This window comes from Clinocottus analis, unplaced genomic scaffold, assembly GCF_023055335.1.
Source record: "Clinocottus analis isolate CAN_PGR_092001 unplaced genomic scaffold, fCliAna1.0.p SCAF_6, whole genome shotgun sequence".
NCBI lineage: Eukaryota > Metazoa > Chordata > Actinopteri > Perciformes > Cottidae > Clinocottus > Clinocottus analis.
This window is the reverse complement of record NW_027176218.1, coordinates 20,617,849-20,637,930: the sequence shown is the minus strand read 5'-3', so window position 1 is coordinate 20,637,930 and position 20,082 is coordinate 20,617,849. Positions and strand designations below refer to the sequence as shown.

At 42.6% G+C, this 20,082-nt stretch overlaps 1 protein-coding gene across 2 annotated transcripts in view; it reads left to right on the top strand.

Moving 5' to 3' along the window:
• gnao1a (guanine nucleotide binding protein (G protein), alpha activating activity polypeptide O, a) overlaps nt 1–20,082 on the top strand; it is an 81,748-nt gene that overhangs the window by 17,961 nt on the left and 43,705 nt on the right. The window lies entirely within an intron of this gene.

The following is a 20,082-nucleotide window of genomic DNA, read 5'->3' as shown; positions in this document are numbered from 1 at the left end:
ATTTACGCTTTTTTTTTTTTTTCTTTCAAATACTATCGCCAAATGTGTGTAGTGTATTATGGCAATGCAACGAGACTGAAATGTAGCACAGCAACCAGGCCGTCACAGATGGAAATGTCACAACAGTGTTTATATTCCCAAGTCCAAAACTGTGAACTGAACTAAATCAAGATATCAACCATCAACATGAGCCAACGAGCTAATTCTCCCAATGCCGAGACTCACTTTTTCCTGAATGCGGCAGGTTAGCCACTGGAAGAATGCCATGTAGTTCAGGGAGAGGGCACCGTGTGCCTTACATAGGGCTACTGTCTTTCAACCGAAGCACCAGCAGTACAGCTCTTGTGTCAGTTCCTCTGAGCAAGACACCACCTCTGCCAGCTTCAGGTCCTTGCCACGACCTCTCAGATTGAAGATACACACATCTTCCAGTATCTGTATTGGTTTCATTACGATAGAGAATCTGTCACAGACAATACTGCTGTTACTGTACGCGTGGGTGGGAACCCGTGCGCGGTGACTTTGTGCACGTTGTTCCTGTCAAAGCTTCATGAAGCTGCTGTTACAGCACGTTGTCTTGGAGAGCTGAAGAAAGGTGAAAAATCCTCACAACGTTTGTGTTTTCGACCCACATGGATGAAGCAATCTGAGGACTGTTATTTGTGCATCAGAAGTTACAGGGGACACAGTTATTTTAGTGACTTGATAGATAACGAACCAAATCCAACAGCGAAGGTCCTTCCAGAGCGCCAGCAGAGAGACGCGCATGACACACTCTCCCCAGTGACTTTGCCAAAGGCTCGCAAGCAGCACGTGTTCCCTGGACTGTGGCAGATTTGTGTTAATGCCCGATCCACACCCTTCCTGCGCGGATGCAATGCGGACTGTTTGGTTGAACATATCGATTCGGCGGCGTGCAGCTGTGCCGGTCTCAGCGGCGGAGCGCACATTAGGCTCTCGACTGGAGGTGAAGCCTCACCCGTGTGTTTTTGTTTGGGTAACACCTTAACAAGTGCTTGCCATCATTTCTCAGCCAGAAACTACAATCCACAGCAGTAACAGCAACATATTGATCGCTTGTACATGCTTTATCGAGCAGAAGAAATGCTATTATGACAATAATTTCTTTTTAGTTCTGAAGGTGAAACAGAATCGGAGCAAAAACAACGACTATTAAAGTCATATATCTAAGGTTCTGATGTTGAAAATAGTTTATTCCTCCTTGGCTTTGATGACCAACTTTAACTCTGTTATTGAGTGTCACCCTGTTTTTATATATATATATATATATATATATATATATATATATATATATATATATATATATATATATATATATATATATATATATATATATATGATATATATGATGATTTGGGTCCTAATGGGAAAAGCTGCCATCTAACCCTGTCATGTTCGTGCCATGAAGGATCATGCCAATCTAAGTTAGTCCTGCTTGTGAGTCCCCTTAAATCCGACAGCCTCCAAGTACAATATACAGTATGACACGCTAATTGAGGATTTTGAGTCTCATCCGCAGAAGAGCGTCACTTTTCTCCCAAACACACAACAATGGAAGGAGATTAATTAGAGCTATAAGGATTGTGAAGACGCAGGGCCGCATCCTACCGTGTTTCAGGTCCAAAACGTCATGATCCGAGGCATTAGAGGTGTCAATATTTGAATTAGCTGTACCATTAGTGCCTTGTTTTCAATGTGGATGGTGGAGGGAGCTCCAAATGGATTGCAGTGCAAACAGACTTGGCGTCTCCCTAACCTACAGTGTGCTGAACGCTGTACAGTGTCACTAGTGACGCTGTTGACAATGATGTGTTGTTGCAGATGATAAGGAGGATTAATGGCGTAACGATGGTGATGATCATAATATCTGACTAATATTGCTTCAGTCAATACAGCGTTGACTTAATTAGGTGACTCCATTTGGTCCAAACTAAATCTTCCTGTCGGTCTTGTTGGTAGCAAGTTTTCTGAGTAAAAGACGCTCCAATTGATCTTTTTCTATCTTCTCTCATTCACTCACACACTCTCGCACTCATTCCCTCTCTCACACTCACAACGCACACACACACACACACACACACACACACACACACACACACACACACACACACACACACACACACACACACACACACACACACACACACACATGTGCCATTATACCGTAACCTTATCCAAAGGAACAGTGTATTTTTAATCACAATGAACCTATTGATACACAATATGCAGGACTGAAATACATATACATCTATTGATTAGGATATGGTGTGTGTGTGTGTGTGTGTGTGTGTGTGTGTGTTTGTTATCTTGGTATTGCATGTCTGGTCAGAGGTGAAGGGAACGTCTTATTGCTGCAGGCATTATTGCCATAGATTCCTTAAGGGGAAAAGGGCGTGCAAAACTTCCTCCTCCATGCTAACTTTTCACACTTTCAAGCCATCCTTGAGTCTGTGAAGTGTAAACGTTCAAATCTAAACGTTAACCTTTTGACGTTGTCATTGTCGTCTATTGTGGTTATTTGCTTAAAATACAATTCAAATGAATGAGAGATAAATGATTGTGTATTTGCTTTGATTAAAAACAAATCTTGCCATTAATAGTTCTACTAATGTTTTGCTTTGTATTAATTATGGTGCTTTTTTTAGAGGTTAAAAGCATCATAAAACAAGCCATTGATGTTAACGTTAGCCGCCAGAAGACGAGCCGGTCACTTTGATTTTTTTTACATGGGAACGTGTTGAAATGTAAAGCCGATCCTTCTCTGCTTGTCTTGGAGTTGCAGTTGTGACAAATGGTGAACTTGATGTCTTCTTCACACACGGACGGCATGTTGAGCGTGTGTGTGTGTGTGTGTGTGTGTGTCTGTGAAGTTACTATCTCTGTGTACCGACATGAAACACCTGAAATGGTTTCTATTAACTTTACAGTCGTTTAAAAATATGTTTCATGACCAAGTATAAGGGTGAAGGATGGCATAAAGATAGTGTAGAAGAGTGTTGAAGAGGGATGTATTATAGAAAAAAAAGCATGAGAGGGAAAGAGGAAGGAAAGGAGATTATTGATGAGGGAATGGAGGGAACGTGACAGTGGACAAGAACCAGATTGAGAGACCAGACTGCGCTGTGTATAAACTACTCTACATCTGACTTCCTCTCAAAGTAACCAGAGGACTTGGAGATGTTCTTCTCCCATGTATAAAGGATGAGGAGTACAGCTCCCATATGGGACGATAACTCATTCATCTCAATATATATATATATATGTGCATGTATAGAACCGCTGCAATCAGCTGTGGATGATGCTTAATAATATAAAATAGGTTCATATATTTCAACCCCCCACTCTTTTTTACACCGCGATGCAATTTTGACACTCTCTGACCTCTCGCTTTATGTCCTTTCCTTAATCTTTTCATTCTTAAAGTACAGTTTATAAGTCACACAAAATGACCTTCCACCTGCTCTTCAAATTATAATTTTTTTTCCAAAGCTTCTTCTTACCCATTTTTATGATCACCCCCCCCCCCCCCACACACACACACACACACATTTGTTTAAACCAGCCTTGGCTAGTTACTGTGGCAACCCAGTGTTTTGCCTCGCTCTCAACACATTCCGCAAGCGCATGTCCAAGGGCGCTGTGACACACACACACTCACACACACACACACACACACACACACGGTGATAGCGGAGCAGGTTTGAAGAGCGGGCTTGAAATAGACGCGTTGTCACCGCTGTATGAATCTGCCAGCAGTTTTCACTCCGGTCCAAAGAAGAAGAAGCTGCTGCCGCTACTATTATTTGCTATTATCGGCTATTTGAATAACTGGTAAACCTCCAGGATTATAATGAAAACTAATTAGTATTTTCTTATTTTTTTGGGACCACACCCATCCTCAAACTCGGCCTTCATTTTGCTCTCCACTACACAGCGCTCGCGTTTTGTTTGAGCATCAACCCGACCATAATGTGCCCTTAAGACACATCCACGTGTCACACTAATGCTCATAACAGGTTAAGTCCTTCCAGAAAGCACCAGCAGCATTGTGAGACACTTAGTTGTGTTGCCTCTTAGCGAAATGCTCTGACAGAATTTAAGTGCCCTCTCACGAGTAGCGATGCATGCAGTGTTTATGTCTAGGCCTTTTATTGTGAAAGGTAAGATGGGAAATAAGTGCAGCTGTAATGTGCCGCTGTTGACAAGGTGGGAGCGGAGCTTTCTTTCACCTCGACTGTACTGGTTGTACAGAAGTGCAATCTAATCTGAAGTACTGACTCTGAGATCTTTTTTAAAAAAGCGAGCCCACAGCAAAATCGTGTATTTATTTCTTATTTTCTTCCTTTGGAGTGTGCGGCAGTGTGTGTATGTTACTGATGCTTAGGCTTAGGCTCCATTTTCTATACAGTAATTGCTTGAATGCATCTGCACAATTCTGTTGGTGACGATCCACCAGCCTGACATTATGTGTGCGCATGAAAGCTCAACATTGTTTGTCCAGGGTCGCTAGACCGGCTTGTAGAGTAAAATACAGTCAGAGGCTGATGGTGCCAGTGGTAAACACACACACACACACACACACACACACACACACACACACACACACACACACACACACACACACACAGAATGGCAAAGTCATGAGCCGTCCTATTCTGTTCTGCGTAATAGACAATCAAAGGCGGAGTGGGCGAGTCATGACTTGTGACGTACTGTACTAATACAGCAGAAGCTTTAAAGGAGATTAACTCCAGTTAAAAAGATGAATTTGCATTTCCAAGTCCATTTCATCATGTGCCATTTGCATGCAGACAGAAAAGATGGGAAACTTAAGTGTTTTCAATCTACATGATCCACCTGCCTCGTGTCATTATGACACTTGTTTTTGTGGAATCTAATAGAGATAGAAGCACCGATGAAGAGATGGGAATTAAGGACGCAGCTGCTATCCGACTGCAGCGGGCACGTACACAACTAACATCAGAAAAACACTTTGTGTCTCGATGGACTCTTGAAGGCGACGGAGGAGGAGGAGGAGGAAGAGGAGGGGGGACGAGAGGGAGATGAAATGAACAGAGGGATGAGATGAAGAGATAGATGGAGCGAGAAAATGGGGAAGAGAGAGAGGAAACTGGCAGACAGGTTGCTGCCTGTTGTTGTGGCAACCAGCTAGTTATCCTCATGGGTCAGTCGGAGAGCGTGTGTTAGTTTTAATATGTGGGTATGTGAACAACGCCCCACTGATGATAATGTTCCCTCTGCTCATTAAAGAATACAACAACCTGCACATGGGCACACTTAAGTGTCGTTTAAAGTGTAGGTAAGTAGGACAGGTCTCCTGTAGTGTCCTTCACTTATTTGGGTTGTATCCACACTTTTTAACCCTCGTATGGTGTGATTTTTTTGTTACTCAGCAGATTCTGTGGGTCTGTTGGACCCACTGTATTTTGGGGTTTTGAATTCAACACAATCAAACAATTTGATGTTAAAATACTCAACAGATGTTTTCTTCATCCCGATTAGAAGCAATATAAATGGCAAATATGGTTCATATCGGCTTTGACTCATTTTTTGCAAAGAACATATATATATAAAAAGATATAAACCATAAAACAAAATCTCCTCATTTCGAAAAACACCGTTAAAGCGTTAACAGACACACCATGTGATCCTTCAAGAACCACTTTCTTTTGTTTAAAATGTTACAGAAGTACTTTGAGGCAATTCACCCTCATCTTTCTTCTCTGTGCCATAAAGCTTAGTTGCACTTGACGAGGTGATGTCTTCTCTTCAAACAATGAACTGTAGTTTTTTTACTTAATCCCACAAACACTGCCCTGCTTCCATGAATACCAAATGTGTATTTAGACACAACTTCAAATAGTCCACTCCAAATTCTATTTGATAAACGGTTACTAAAACTGCATGTGTTGCTGCTGTTTTCACTAATTAAAAAAAAAAAAATCCCAACATAAACGTACCGTCGATATTGTTTTTCTTAAGCATAAAATATTTGACCTGCATTTAATTGTTTTTAGATTACTTTTAGATCTCATATGTTATCATTATTTAAATAATTAAATGACTTGTGATTCACATTTTACACTCTTTTCTTCAATGTTATAGACTTAACGATCAAGTGATTAATTGAACATTTCTCAATTAATCAATATTGATTGCGTTAATATTGTTAGTCACAGCAATATTTGTTGACAATATCATTAAAAAAAACTAGAATACTACCAGCCTAATCCTATATATGCTGACAACGGCATCTACTAAAGTATATACAGTTTTTAGTCTTTGATGCTTCCATATATGCTGCATTACTGATTTCATCAACCAGCTTGTGTTTGCAGAAAAGATTAATCGGCATCAAAATGATGAAAAATGATTATTTTCAGCATTCAACTCAATATAGTTTTTATTGAATTACCCAGAAGGCAAGTGGCTAGTGACGTTGTTCAAAGTAAATAAAACTCTGTTGTGAACTGACCTGAAAAACATGTTTGACCCATTTGTTGTACAGTAAAAAACACAGTTTGAGAAATGCTTTATTTCTGTAATAAGGGGTGCGTATTTTACGTTAATTTCCAAAAGCTGATATGAGCACACTATATTATTGTAAGGGTCAAGCAGGATATGGATCGTCCCCTGTATGGATGAGTCAGTAATGAAAAGGTTAAAGATGGACATTCACAATGGGACTCCTTGTCTCCGCCTTAACATGTGGGTTCCCAGTATCAAAATGCAAGAGTTTGTCTAACACACACACACCCACACACACACACACCCACCCACACACACACACACACACACACACACACACACACACACACACACACACACACACACATATCGATCAGAACACGACGCTTTGAATCAGCTTTTGTGCGAGTGTCATTATAGATTCCTTCCAACCAGGTTAGGAAGGTCATTGCATGGACAGAGCCTCCCCCAACACACACACACACACACACACACACACACACACACACACACACACACACACACACACACATACACACGTTTGAAGTTTTTGTGTTTCTGTGTGTTGTTGAGAAGAGTGAGAGAGGGAGAGTGTGTGTGTGTGTGTGTGTGTTTGAAGTGTGTGTGAGTCTGCCACCTTCCTGCAGTGCTGAGCTGCCTTTGATTTGTGTTCCCTCCCTCTCTCCACCCTCCCATCATTCTCTTTTGTTATTTTCAGCATCCTCTCTTTGTCTTTCCCCTCCTCACATCCTCCCTCCTTTAGTCCTCTCCTCTCCATTTTTTTTTTTTTTTTTTACATTTTTTTTACATTTTCCCTTCCTCACTGCCTGTCTCCCTCATCATTTTCCCTTTCCCCCCCGGTCCTCCTTTTATCTTCTCAATCACTCTCCCCTCTCTCCTTTTTTCTTCCTCACCTCTCCCTGGCGTTTCATCCTGTGACGGGAGCTTCCTCTCTGCTCCACAGTGTCACCATCGCGGCTCATTGCTGTTCATCCAGTCGAATCCAATAGATCGATAAGATTCAATCAATTCATCAAGATGTTCAATCTATAATCCCCCCCTCCCCCCTTCAACCCCCGCAAGTGGTGTGAGGTCATTAGTCTGTGGGTTACTGCAGCTGGCTAATTAGCACACCATCGGGTACACGGTGTGGCCTGTATGTGGACGTGTACGCAGAGAGAGCGAGGGATAAATATAGTAAAGCAGGAAGAGGAAGAACAGCGAGTCTGCCTCATGAAAGTGAGATTGTCACGGCGCAGAAATTAACTGTATCCTAGCAACAGAAGGGACCATGATGCTACACCTGAGATTTGGGGAGTGTGTGTTTTCTTCCTTCATCTTTGTTTCCATGCGTGTTGCAGGTTACATTTTTTACACTGCGTTGGTTCTTCTATTATTTATGCGGCGGATGTACAGTCCGACACACACTTGTTCAGTCTTCCTAGAAGAGGAGTTCTCCCACTATAGGGTACTGGAAGCTGCCCAGTACAGTGAGAGTATCCCACTGTTGCACTGAAGCGTCATGGCTTGGTTGAGTAACGTGTTTCACTGTCAGCTGGGACATTCGTACAGTTGGCAATGCTCCCCTTGCTCTCCCACAGTCCAGAGAAGGTTTAGTGGTCGCTCTAAATTGCCAGTAGGTGTGAATGAGTGCTTGTGTGTGTGTGTGTGTGTGTGTGTGTGTGTGTGTGTGTGTGTACAGCCCCCGTGATAGACTGGCAACCAATGCCTACCGGGATGGGTTCCAGCTCCCTGCAACCTTGAACGGGCTAAGCGGTTTAGAAAATGGATGAACGCCTGACTCAGAAACATCACGGTGATACTTAGTGAGGAGGAAACCAGCAGTGTGCGTTTCCCCAACAGTGTGTGTCATCAACATGTTTGATTGGACCTGTGGATCACTTGGCTGACGTCACTTTATTTTGGACACACTATTTGGGCCACTTATGTTTTTCTTTTCTATTAACTAATTAATATGTTTAATTCTCTTGAATTGGCAAAAAATAGATTAAAAAAGCTAATTTGAAGCAAGAATATATATATATATATATATATATATATATATATATATATATATATATATATATATATATATATATATATATATATATATATATATATATATATATGTAAGTAATGCTGCTTGGCCTGAAGCCTGGCGTAATCCTAACCCTAAACCTAACCCTAACTTTGAACCGGGCTCAAATATCTCAACAATGGATTCGATTTACCATTTCCATGAAATGCTGAAGATATTCATTGTTGAATGGAAACTTTTGTGATCCCCATCTTCTCCTCCAGCTCCACAATGAGGTTGACATTGTACTCATGTTTTTGGTGTCTTGACATTTTGAGTTATGAGGCTGCCATTACATTTGGTAATTTGTAAATGTTAGCATGCTAACACACTAAACTAAGCTGGGTGAACATGTTAAACACAAGTATATCTTCTTAGCATCAGCATGTTAACATGTTGGTGTTAGCATTTAGCTCATAGCCCTGCACAGCATCACAATGCTGCTTGTGTAGCTGATAGTTTAAGATATTCAGTCTACTGGCACACTTGAACAAAAACAGAGTGGTGAATAAAATAAATTGGAAGAGTGAAGTTTTGATTACGACAAAATTGCTGATATTTTTAGTCCCGAAGGCAAGATTAGTTCTGAGAAACACATGAGTGGTTGTGTGCTGTATGACTGCAACCCACTCAGTGTGTTTCTGACTCCACTTAGTGACAGCCTCTTATTCCATTGCCCTCCTGTCTTCTCTTTGTGTGCGTGAACCAACAGGGCTTTTTGGAGTAAAGCCCGCAAAACACGTCACAGTGCATATCATCAGAAAGGCTCAGTGTAGGGCCTTTAGGGGAGGTAACGTACACACACGCTCTACCAGAGTTCCACGAATCACCCCGTAGCTCTCGAAAGCCACACACACACACACACACACACACACACACGCTCTCGTTTGCCAGACCGGTGCTGCCAGCATCCTTTGACAGGCACATGGACCTGTCTCGCCACGCCATAACACCACAGTACTACAAACAGGACCATGATGCCTTGCCCTTGTCGCCCCCAGTTACCAGGGCCGCCAATCATCAGTGCTGGATTGCTAAGCACGGCCTTCAGACAAAAAGCCCAACATCTAACACACGGACAAGCACAGATTCAGTGGCTTTACTGAAACCCAAAGTGGGATTAAGACGGCTAAAACGGCAGAGAATATTACTTGTTTCTGCAAAAAGGTAAAGGGCAAAGAAGAACATTGCGAGGTGTAGCGTGATTAACTTTTCAAGCCACACTTTCTCAGAGAGAAAATGGGAAATGTATCTTATTGTGTGTGTGAGGCTGCTGTTCAGATCCCTCTCAGATCTCTTAAACAACATAAGTGGAATAGTCCCAAATAAAAGGTTTTGTGTGTGTGTGTGACACTTAGATGGGCTTGTGATCGGACAATCGGGCATTGATGTGTATGTGCCCAGTAATCCTGTTCTCTCAAGGGCTGCGTGTAACTTACCTCAGGGACTCGGATCTCAGGTGCTGCGAGAAGCTGAACATGGGCCGTACTCCCCCAAGAGCGAGCGGGAGAGAGGGAGATGAAATATTCTCGTGAAACATGACGAATAGAGAGATTGCGCAGAGAAAAGCAGCACAAAAAGAGGAAGAGAGCACGAGAGGTGGTCCTGAAGGGTTGAGCACATATGCACACCACTATGCCATACATGCCTGTACGCGTGTGTGTGTGTGTGTGTGTGTGTGTGTGTGTGTGTGTGTAGAATGGATGCGATAATGTCATCACATTCCCATGCCTCTGCAGACTGGCCAAATGTCATCAATGGATGTGTCAGTGATGCAGAATGCTACAGTGCGGTACTGTTTACAATGTGTTGCTGTTTGCAAACATAAATGCTCACTGAGAGGAGCAACGGGGAGGACATACACTATGAGGTGAAAGAGCTTTATCATACCACGGTATACATCATTTTCCTAGCGTTGGTTGTATTACCCACCTGAGGGCAATGATGCAAAATACTGTGCAGAATTACATACCGTGGATTTATACGTTTTTAATAATACCCTGGATTTGTCTGGTATACGTTTGCAGACGATCCCATGTGATGATGTTTTTGGATGTACTTTTTTTTTATTCTCCTGCTTAATTTTTTATATAAATCATATTTCTAATTCAGTTATGTGTTGCCCTACATAACACAACTTTGGAAGCAGCCTATAAAGCCCTTCTCCCACGGGACAAAACCCCCTAATAACAAAAATAATTAATTAACGCACAAAACATCTAATTAATATGCTCTCCTCAAAGTCGGCAGATTTCAGTCAGACAACAGTCCTTTTATACCTCGCTGATTGTCGTAACTCACACTTAATTAAATACAGCAGTAGATGGCATAGACGTGTTAGTACGTCATGCAGTTTAGACGTTTGTACTGCATACTCACATTCTTTGACGTTGTTGTGCTTGGGATGCTTCTCTGTTCAATCTGGCAGCAAACTGCTGATGCAGGTAATTAGGCCGGGCTAAAAATAGACACCTGCCTATAAGATTCATATATCGTCTCTGCCATACAAAACCTCGGAAGTGTAAATCTCCTGCCTCCCGTCATTAACTGGTTGGTCAATATTTTCTATGTTTTCAGAGCTTGGGAGAATAAGGTTCAGTGAGAGCGGCCCAAACATTTGTTACCCAAGCAATATTATTGAAAACAGTGTTTTATTAGAAAAGGTAAAAGGGTATAACGGGTTAAAAGTGACACCTACTGATAAGTACTGATGGACTTTATGACATTATGGGCAATGTCCTGCCATTTTGACTTTGGAGTGTGCCCTGGACTAATATCGCTTGAACAACTTTGTACTGTTGAAAATGTAGTTAGTCTATTAATTATACCTGTTCTAAAAATAGACACTAATGTAATCAAACTATGCACTGCTTTCACTGCAAAAATTTAAATCTAAGTAAGATGAAATATCTTAAATCAAGGCATTGTAAGCTTGTTTTTTGATTGACAAGATATGTCTTCTTATCAGGCAGTTTTTATTTTAGAGCATTTCACTTGTTTCAAGAAGTCTTGGCAAGTCAAATTTTCCTGTTCTGTTGGCAGATAATTTATCTTATTTCAAGTAATATTTCCCTCATTTTATTACTTTTTTTTTCTTGTTTTTGGAAGCTGAATTTTTGCAGTGTTGAGCTCCGGTAGAAAAGTACAGTATGAACCATATATTTGAACGAGGCCGGGGGAAGCCTCAGTCTGCCCGGCTCGGTGATTAAAGCCTGGCTAAAATTAGACACCAGGATATATGATTATAATCACAGTAATGTGTTAATTAGCCTGGTTGAAGAAGGAAGTAGCAACACATCAAACGCAGAGAGCCAGATTGATTGTTGTCAGGGTCATAATCAGTGGAAGAAACTTCAAAAGCACAAAATTGAGACATCTCTTACAGATGTATCATGCAAAGGAATGTAAAACAAGATGAGAGACGTCTGCAGAATTGCTAGCAGCTCCGTGTCGCTCGCTGAGGCCACGATTTGAGCTACATGCTAATGTCGGCATGCTAACAAGCTCGCAATGCAGATGGTGTTTACCAAATCCCCATCTTAGTTTATTTAGCTAACAATGCTAAACAGCGAAATACCGCCAAAGTAAAGGTACATCCTAAGAGGGATACGGATGTATGGAGCACACGTCACCACAGTGTGTCAAAGAGTTGCTGCGACACACGCTTTGAAGACAGAAATTCGTTGCATCTGCTTCTCTTTACTCTCTATCGCCCCGCTTTGCGCTGTGGAGCTGCTCGACTACCGCTGCGGTTATCAGCCTGCCCGTCACGGTGATGTGCTGCTGAATCATCTGCAACTACTCGACAGTTATTGCTCTCACCACAACTTCTGCTAACTATGGGAAGGGAAAGGGAGAGCACAACAGACTTGGCTGTGCCACGCAGTGGAAATGTGGCAAAAGCCTCTCCCTGTGTTTCCGACCGCTGTCTGGAAGCTGAAGCAGGACTTTTTTTTATTTTTTAATCTTGCTGTGTTTCCTGCAAGATCAAGAAATATGCTTTATATATATATATATATATATATATATATATATATATATATATATATATATATATATATATATATATATATCGCACCAGGAAATTGCAGATGAACATTTAATACCCAGGAATTTCTATCATGGACATTATCGGCATACTGTCTCTGCAACAACTTGGCCTCAACACAGATGGTCCAGCCGCTTTCAGGAGTACTAGGTTTCCACCAAGGCTTGCTCTGCTGTTGTGTCCTAGTTTTTCCTGCTTGGTGACGTACACATTCCCCTTTACACACATGCGGTATACACATATTCACACACAGTGCATACCCAAAGCAAGAGTAATGAAAGCGTGTGTGTGTGTGTGAGAGCCAACTGTGCCTTGTAGATGTAAATTATGAAGGACATTTGAATCTATATTTGATGACTGCCTCTTATGTAGAAACCAGCCATGGCTGCAGCAGCTGTGTCTGTGTGTGTGTGTGAGTGTGAGTGTGTGCGTTTGTGTATATGTGAGTGTATGCAATGCATGTGTCTGTTTATAGAGATTGAAGGGGTAGAAGGTTGCTGTTGAATTTCTCTCCAATATTTTTGTGTAACTTTGTGTGTTCATGCTGAGAGGTCAGCATGGATGCTTGTCTATCCGTATGCTTCTCAAATGGAGCACTTTTTAATACCCAAGAACTTGACTTTATACTTCTTTGATACGGTTCGGAGCACTCTCGTTTTATGCCCAGACAACTCTTAATTACAAACAGGCTGTAAGACTGGGTGGTGTTCGGGTCACAGTAACATTATAAGAGTCAAAAGACGGTTCAATTTACAGGGTCGCAACCTTATAAATAATAATACCAATGATATAGTTGTTTGCAGGAACACGGGCAGCGATAAAAGCTTATCCAAAAATGTCAAATGAAACACACACAAAGACTCAACGCAGGATTTAAATGACTTCAATCAGGAAGGAATATCCAGTCTTTACAACAGCGTTTTGATAGAACTCTGTTCTGTAAGAGGAACGGATCGATACAAATCAAAGTTGTTGTGTGTGCCAAATAAAAGTGATGATGGAAGTGATAAACTCTGTCGCTGTACGACAGTCTAGGAGAATGTTGTGTGTGAGTCTGTGTGTGTGTGTGTGTGTTTGTGTGTGTGTCAGTGAGCATACTGTGTGAGTACAGTACTTGGCATCGGTGCTGCGTCTCTGACCAGGTAGTGAAACTCTGACTCAGTTGTTTTCCATCAAGGCACTGTCTATCCTGATCTATAGCTGCACACACACACACACACACACACACACACACACACACACACACACACACACACAGCAGTCAGATATGACACAGTTCACATACACAAGGACAGGCACAGATCTCTTTACGACATTGCAATGTTGATGTACTGCTACAGGCTTACACATCCTGCTGGCCACATTCACACACAGTTTACCTCACACTGACACAGACACACACACACACACACACACACTGACACAGACAGACACACACAAGCAGCACAGTCAGCATGCTGTTAATTCTTTGTGTCGAAGGACACATTTTGTTGCTCTCACAGTAAAAACCATACAGATGGAGAGAAGCAGTCTGGGGGAATATGGAGGAAGACCGAGATAGAAAGCAAAACAAGTTCAGAAAAGAGAAAGCTGAATGCAAACTTATGAAATATCTTTTTTAAATTCAAACCGGCCATATTCATAGTCCTCCCAGTCGTGGGGAGGATGAGACGAGGGCGTGAATTGTTTTCTCGTTTCTGCCACTTTGGATTTAATCCAGTAAATAAACTCAAAACATGCACTGACCTAAACCTCTACTCTTATGTTCACTGGGCTATTTTTTAAAGTATTAAAAGGCACAACTGTATTGTATTCTTGCCATTAAAGTTAAACAGATATGATATGTCCGCGTAATATGAACCAAGGGGCTACATGTGAACAGACCCAGAAGTTTCCTTTAGGTTAGCTTTGTGCGTGATCGTCTTAAATCACTAAACATGCTGTCATTTCAAGATAAAGTAAAGATGCCCATGCACAGATGAAGAGTAATCATCCAATGATCAGTTATGTCAAAGGCAGCGCAAAGGTCAGAGAGAGCTGCAGCAGATCATCTTCTAGGGATCGCAGTAAGAAGTGCATTCTGGGAGAGCAGCCTTGGTGCAGTGCTGTTCCATGAAGCCTGACTGAAAATTGCTCAAAAAGCAGATTTGAAAGCAATTGTTCAGCAACATTTCCCGACAGTCCTTGGAAAGAAAAGGCAGTTTGTTTATGTAATTCATTCAGGAAATCTCGGCTCAGGCGAGGCATTGGGAAATGGCCGAACAGTCGAATGACACAACGTTGTTTCGTAGACACAACTTCAACCAATGCTAAAAATCTCTGTAATTAATATCAAGCTTTTGGGTGACAATTTCAGTTTGGATGTCAACACCTCTATGACACAAACAACACGGTGAAGATAAATGTGCTTTTGTTGTCCTTCCTTCCGGGTAAAGCCGCTGACACTGATCGTGGTGCGAGATAGATGAAGATGCGTCAACTTGCATTCTGGCTAGAGCTGCAAAAGCATCGTTCATTGATGAGCGTTGATGCTCGTTTCACCATTAGTGTGTCCGTGAACATCTCATCCCTATGAAAGGACTTGTGACGTTCACTTTGTACCTGTGCATGTGAGCGTGTGCGTCTTTTGGATGTGGGTGTTTGCACACCGCTCATGGCATTTAGAGGCTAATCAATGCCCTGCTGACTGCTGCTGCTAATTGAAGGTTAGGAGATACCATCAGCATGAGTCTCTCTCTCTCTCTCTTTGCCCTTCTCTCTTCCTGTCTTTGGTCAATAGAGCCATATTTTTTTTGTCAACCTCAAGAGCAGCAGTTATCCAACACTCGGCACACACACGGCTCTCACATTCAGACACACGCTGACGCACGGCGCATCAGCTTTCGGTTGGCAGCTTTGCTCAGTGATTATGCCACACACACACACACACACACACACACACACACACAAACACACACACACACTCACACACAGTCCTTGTTTGTGACATTGCTCCGGTAGCATTGTAGCATTGCTCTCTTGAAATACGTGAAAATGTCTATCAGCTGAAATTGCCGCTGGGATTTGGTCAACAGCATGAAGCTCAACATTAAAAGTGAAAAAAAGGGTTCCTTTACTAACAACAGACCTGTTGCGCCTCTTCAGTAGTGCAGACTTTGGACTTTAGTTTTTTGACTACTTTGATAACTGTCCAATAAAATAAGGAAACTGGACATTTGATAGGCATTCCTCTGTCCGTGCATAAAACACTTGAGCTATTATTTAAAGACTTGAAATGGTTTTCGTATTCTCAATCTCGGGCTCTTCATTGTTTTTGTAATTGTTTTCCTGGAATCAAAGCCTCCGCTCTTCAACATCGTGTCCGCCTGGTAAGATCCTGAACAAGTGTCACAGTTATGTGGAGTCAGCTGGAGTCGGCAATGAGGACAGTGTCACGTCAACCTGACACGCCGTGTGTAGGTGTGTGTGTGTGTGTGTGTGTGTGTAGCCGTAGCTGCAAGAGAAGTGAGCGCTCCAGGTGATTAGTTCTGATGTCTAGTGTTGCCATGGTAACAGGAGCACCTGGGAGGGAGGAGAGTGAAAAGGATGCTGAAGGGAAAATGAAGATGACCACTGTTGATGTGGAAAAAAAGAAGACAAAGAAGGAAAGGAGGTGAAGGTCAAGGGACACAGAAATACAGATGTTTTAGAAGGCCGTTTGATTGTTTGTACCAAACTATTTCTATGAAAACAAACCAAAATACTTCTTTGTTCCTCCTCTATTTCCCCATCGTCTCCTCACTCCCCCCCCACCACCCACCCACTCCCTGGGATTCATCTTTCTTCAATTATTAACTTGATAAAAAGCTGCATCTGCCTGTCCATAAATAATTTAGCTTTAAATGGGGTGTCCCCTGTGTGTGTGAGTGAGTGATTATGTGTAAGTGATTGTGTGTGTGGGGTTAGAGGGACGAGACCCATTCCCTGTGCACATGTGAGATGGAAAAGAAAGAGTCCATCTATCCCTACATCCTGTCTGTCCACTCTCTCTCTCCTCTCCTTGTGTTCATCCTTCTCTTGACCCCTCACCATCTTTGCTTCATACCCACATTCATCCATCCGTGTTTCCAACTGCTGCAGAGAGAATGAAAGAGACCGTTTGAAGTGAAAAGGTCACTATAATGTAAGTAAGTGTTTCCCTATGAAGTCAATTAGATATGCAGTAAACAGTGTTCCGACTCCTTTAGGTTGAAGAGGCTGCTTGAGTAGCCAGACACGATGAAAGTGTGGCCTTAGACCTTTGATGGAAGAGGAAACGTTTGTGCGTCAAATGCACAACATTCATGTATGTGCTTTGTAAGCTTGGCCAATGGTGGTCTGGTGATCGAAGAGACAAAATCTGCATCCGTGATACAGCCGTTCATAACAGAACAACAGGGTGGGAAATCCTTTTGCTCTGTGAACGATCTAGACGGCCGACACACTTCACTCGTCGGGCAGCTCGCGATCATGGTTTTCAGCCGACCGCCTCAAATGCTCTGAATTGAGAGCTCCAGGAATCAGTGTGAGGGCACGCTGCCCGGTCAGGCGCACCCGCCACAGCCTTATCGCGAGGATTCGTCCGTCACATGTCCGAACGATGTCGGATGTTGCCAGCAGTTGGTCATCGGTACTGTAACTTATCTGCCAACGATGTCACTGTGCATGAATAAATGTAGCTGACGGTTTTGAATGCCATAAAGGTAATTGAGGTATTAAGTTTAGTACAATCTATCAATCAATATAGTCTATTGTTATGTGCCTTGGATTTTAATTTGTAGAAAATAAATGAAAATCAACATTGTGTTCATAGCATCATTATTCAAATACCATATATGTTTTCAAACAATCTGACAGAGACGACGTGATAACAAATTGTATATATATATATATATATATATATATATATAATTATATATACTTCAAGCTGTATTGATTGTGTTGGCGTCTCGTCCCCGATCTTGGAGCATCCGCACGGCGTATGACATTACCGCAGCACTTCATATTCTGCAGTTTCGACCGTTCAATCACGACTACGAGGGCTTTAAGATCCCCACCCGACTCTGACGTTGAAGCTCTTGGAATGCTCCTAAGTCTCTCTCAAAAGCCTCCCTCGTTCTCCCGCTCTCGCTCCTTTTGTGCTGCAATCTTAAGTGCTGCTTCCATTGATCAGCTAGTCAAGGAAAGGCCTCCGGGTTTGTGCTTGTGTGTGTGTGTGTGTGTGTGTGTGTGTGTGTGTGTTTGTCCATGTGCCAAATGACAAAACATGGGACCCAACGTGTCTGAACTTTTAATGGTCTGAGTTTCTTCCATTTCTCCCCCTCTCACCCATTCTCATTGTCCCTCTTTCCCAGTTACTCCCTGTGACTGTTCCTCTCTCTCTCTCTCTCTCTCTCTCTCTCTCTCTCTCTCTCTCTCTCTCTCTCTCTCTCTCTCTCTCTCCTCTCTCTTCATCTTTCATCTTTACCCTGTCCCACTCTTTTCTTCTCCTCCTACCCATCTCTGCTCCTCCTTTCCTCCTCATCACTCCCCCCCCACCCCCTCTTCATTCAGTGTAAACCAGCTTGTGAGAGGAAATCTTCACTCCCCAAACTCTAACACCAAAAACACACCAGGTAGCAATCAGCTCCATTTTTCTGCAGCCTAGAGGCGTGTTCATGTGTTTCAGTCAGAAATAAATGATGTGTGACAGGTCAAAACATCACAGGAGTCAAAGGATTCTGTGAACAGATTTGGTTAAACTATCCCAAACTTATAGTTTACTCGCTGAGCTCATTTTGGATGTTTTTGTATGTTATATGTTTTTATATTTCGTATAATTCTGTTCAGGGGCAGCACAGTGGTTCGATTCCCGATCCCGGGAGGTCCTTCTGTGTGGAGTTTGCGCGGTTCTCTCTCTCTTTCACGTTCTCCCTCTGGCTTTCTCCCTCAGTCTAAAGACATGCAGCTCAGGTGAATGGAGACTCTAGATTGCCCGCAGGTGTAAATGTGACCGTGGATGGTTGTCTGTCTCTGCATGAGCCTTAAGAATGACTGGTGACCTGTTCAGGCTGAATCCTTCCATCGCCCAATGTCAGCTGGGATCGGTTCCAGCGCCCCATGACCCTGACTAGGATACGCGTTTTGGCTAATGGAATGGAACAATTCAATTCCTTCAACAAAAAAAAAGCACTTAAAGTCTACCTTTTATTGTTTTTGAACTGACAAGTCATGATCCTGATCGTTTGTTCTTATTTTTTGCTGTACAATTAATGTTTTGGGTGTGTAAAGCGTAAAGCTCAATGCTTTCTATGGATAGGCCAATATTGTTCAGCCAGCCGCCACTCAGTTTAAATATGTCTTCCACTTCACCTCGGTTAAATCGTTTATGGATTACCATGTTTACCGTTTCAGTTTTATGCCCCCACTGTTTCCTCTCAGCACGCGTATAATAACACACAGGGCTTGTGACCCGATGGCGCTCAAGGCCTCAAGAGAGGCAGAGAGCGAGAAAGAGAGAGAGAGAGAGCGAGAGATACGCTCTTTGTGAGTTCGCTGCTATAGCGAGTCCTGTATGAGTTCTGTCATGCGTACAGTGATATGCCTCCGTACAGCCCCTCTCGCTCTGTAAGGTTGAGTTGTTCTCTGTCCAAAGCTGCTTCTCTTCACTTTTCTTCAGCTCTCTAACAGAGAGAATGGAGAGAAGCTTGAAAAAACCAGCGTAATGGGCTGAGTGGTGTGGGATAGAGAGAGAGAGCGACAGCCAGAGATGAGGGGGAAAAAGGAAGGAAAGTATGTTTGTAAGTCAGCCAGCTATAGCTAGCACACCACTGCTGCTTTCTAGTCTTGTACCGCAGAAAGTTCTGCCCACGGGGTGCTGGCTGACACACACATGCACACAGAAACACTGCACGGTTTTATCACGGTAGAATGAGCGTTAGAGCCCAACGTGTGCTAGCATTTTGAGGACTTACGAACTCACATAGGCTGCCACACACACTCACACTCAAATGCACGCAATGCGGTCGGCAACCCCCAACCTCACTGGCCACACACATTCACTCTTGGTTGAGCCAAACATGCATTTTAATAATCATCCACAGTGTTATCTCATATTCAAACAGGGAAGTATGAATGTTAATGCTTTTTTTGCTAGTGAAAAGCTTTCCTGGTTATTACAGGAAATGTATTATTAAGCGTACAGAAATCGCTTCAATTGAAAAAACAGCAGGCTAGTTAACTAGCGAGCTAGCGTTACCTCTCTTCAGGAACTCCTAACGAAATGAAAGGAGAACAGAGTGCAAGGGAGGGTGAACAGTACAGGGAAAATAAAAAGCAGTTTGGAGAGCTATTGATTCTGAGCTAGCATGTTACCAACCTGCTAGCATGTTAGCTGTTAGCACGCCAGCTGCACTTGTACACCAACTATCCACTGCGAGCAGGCCACGTG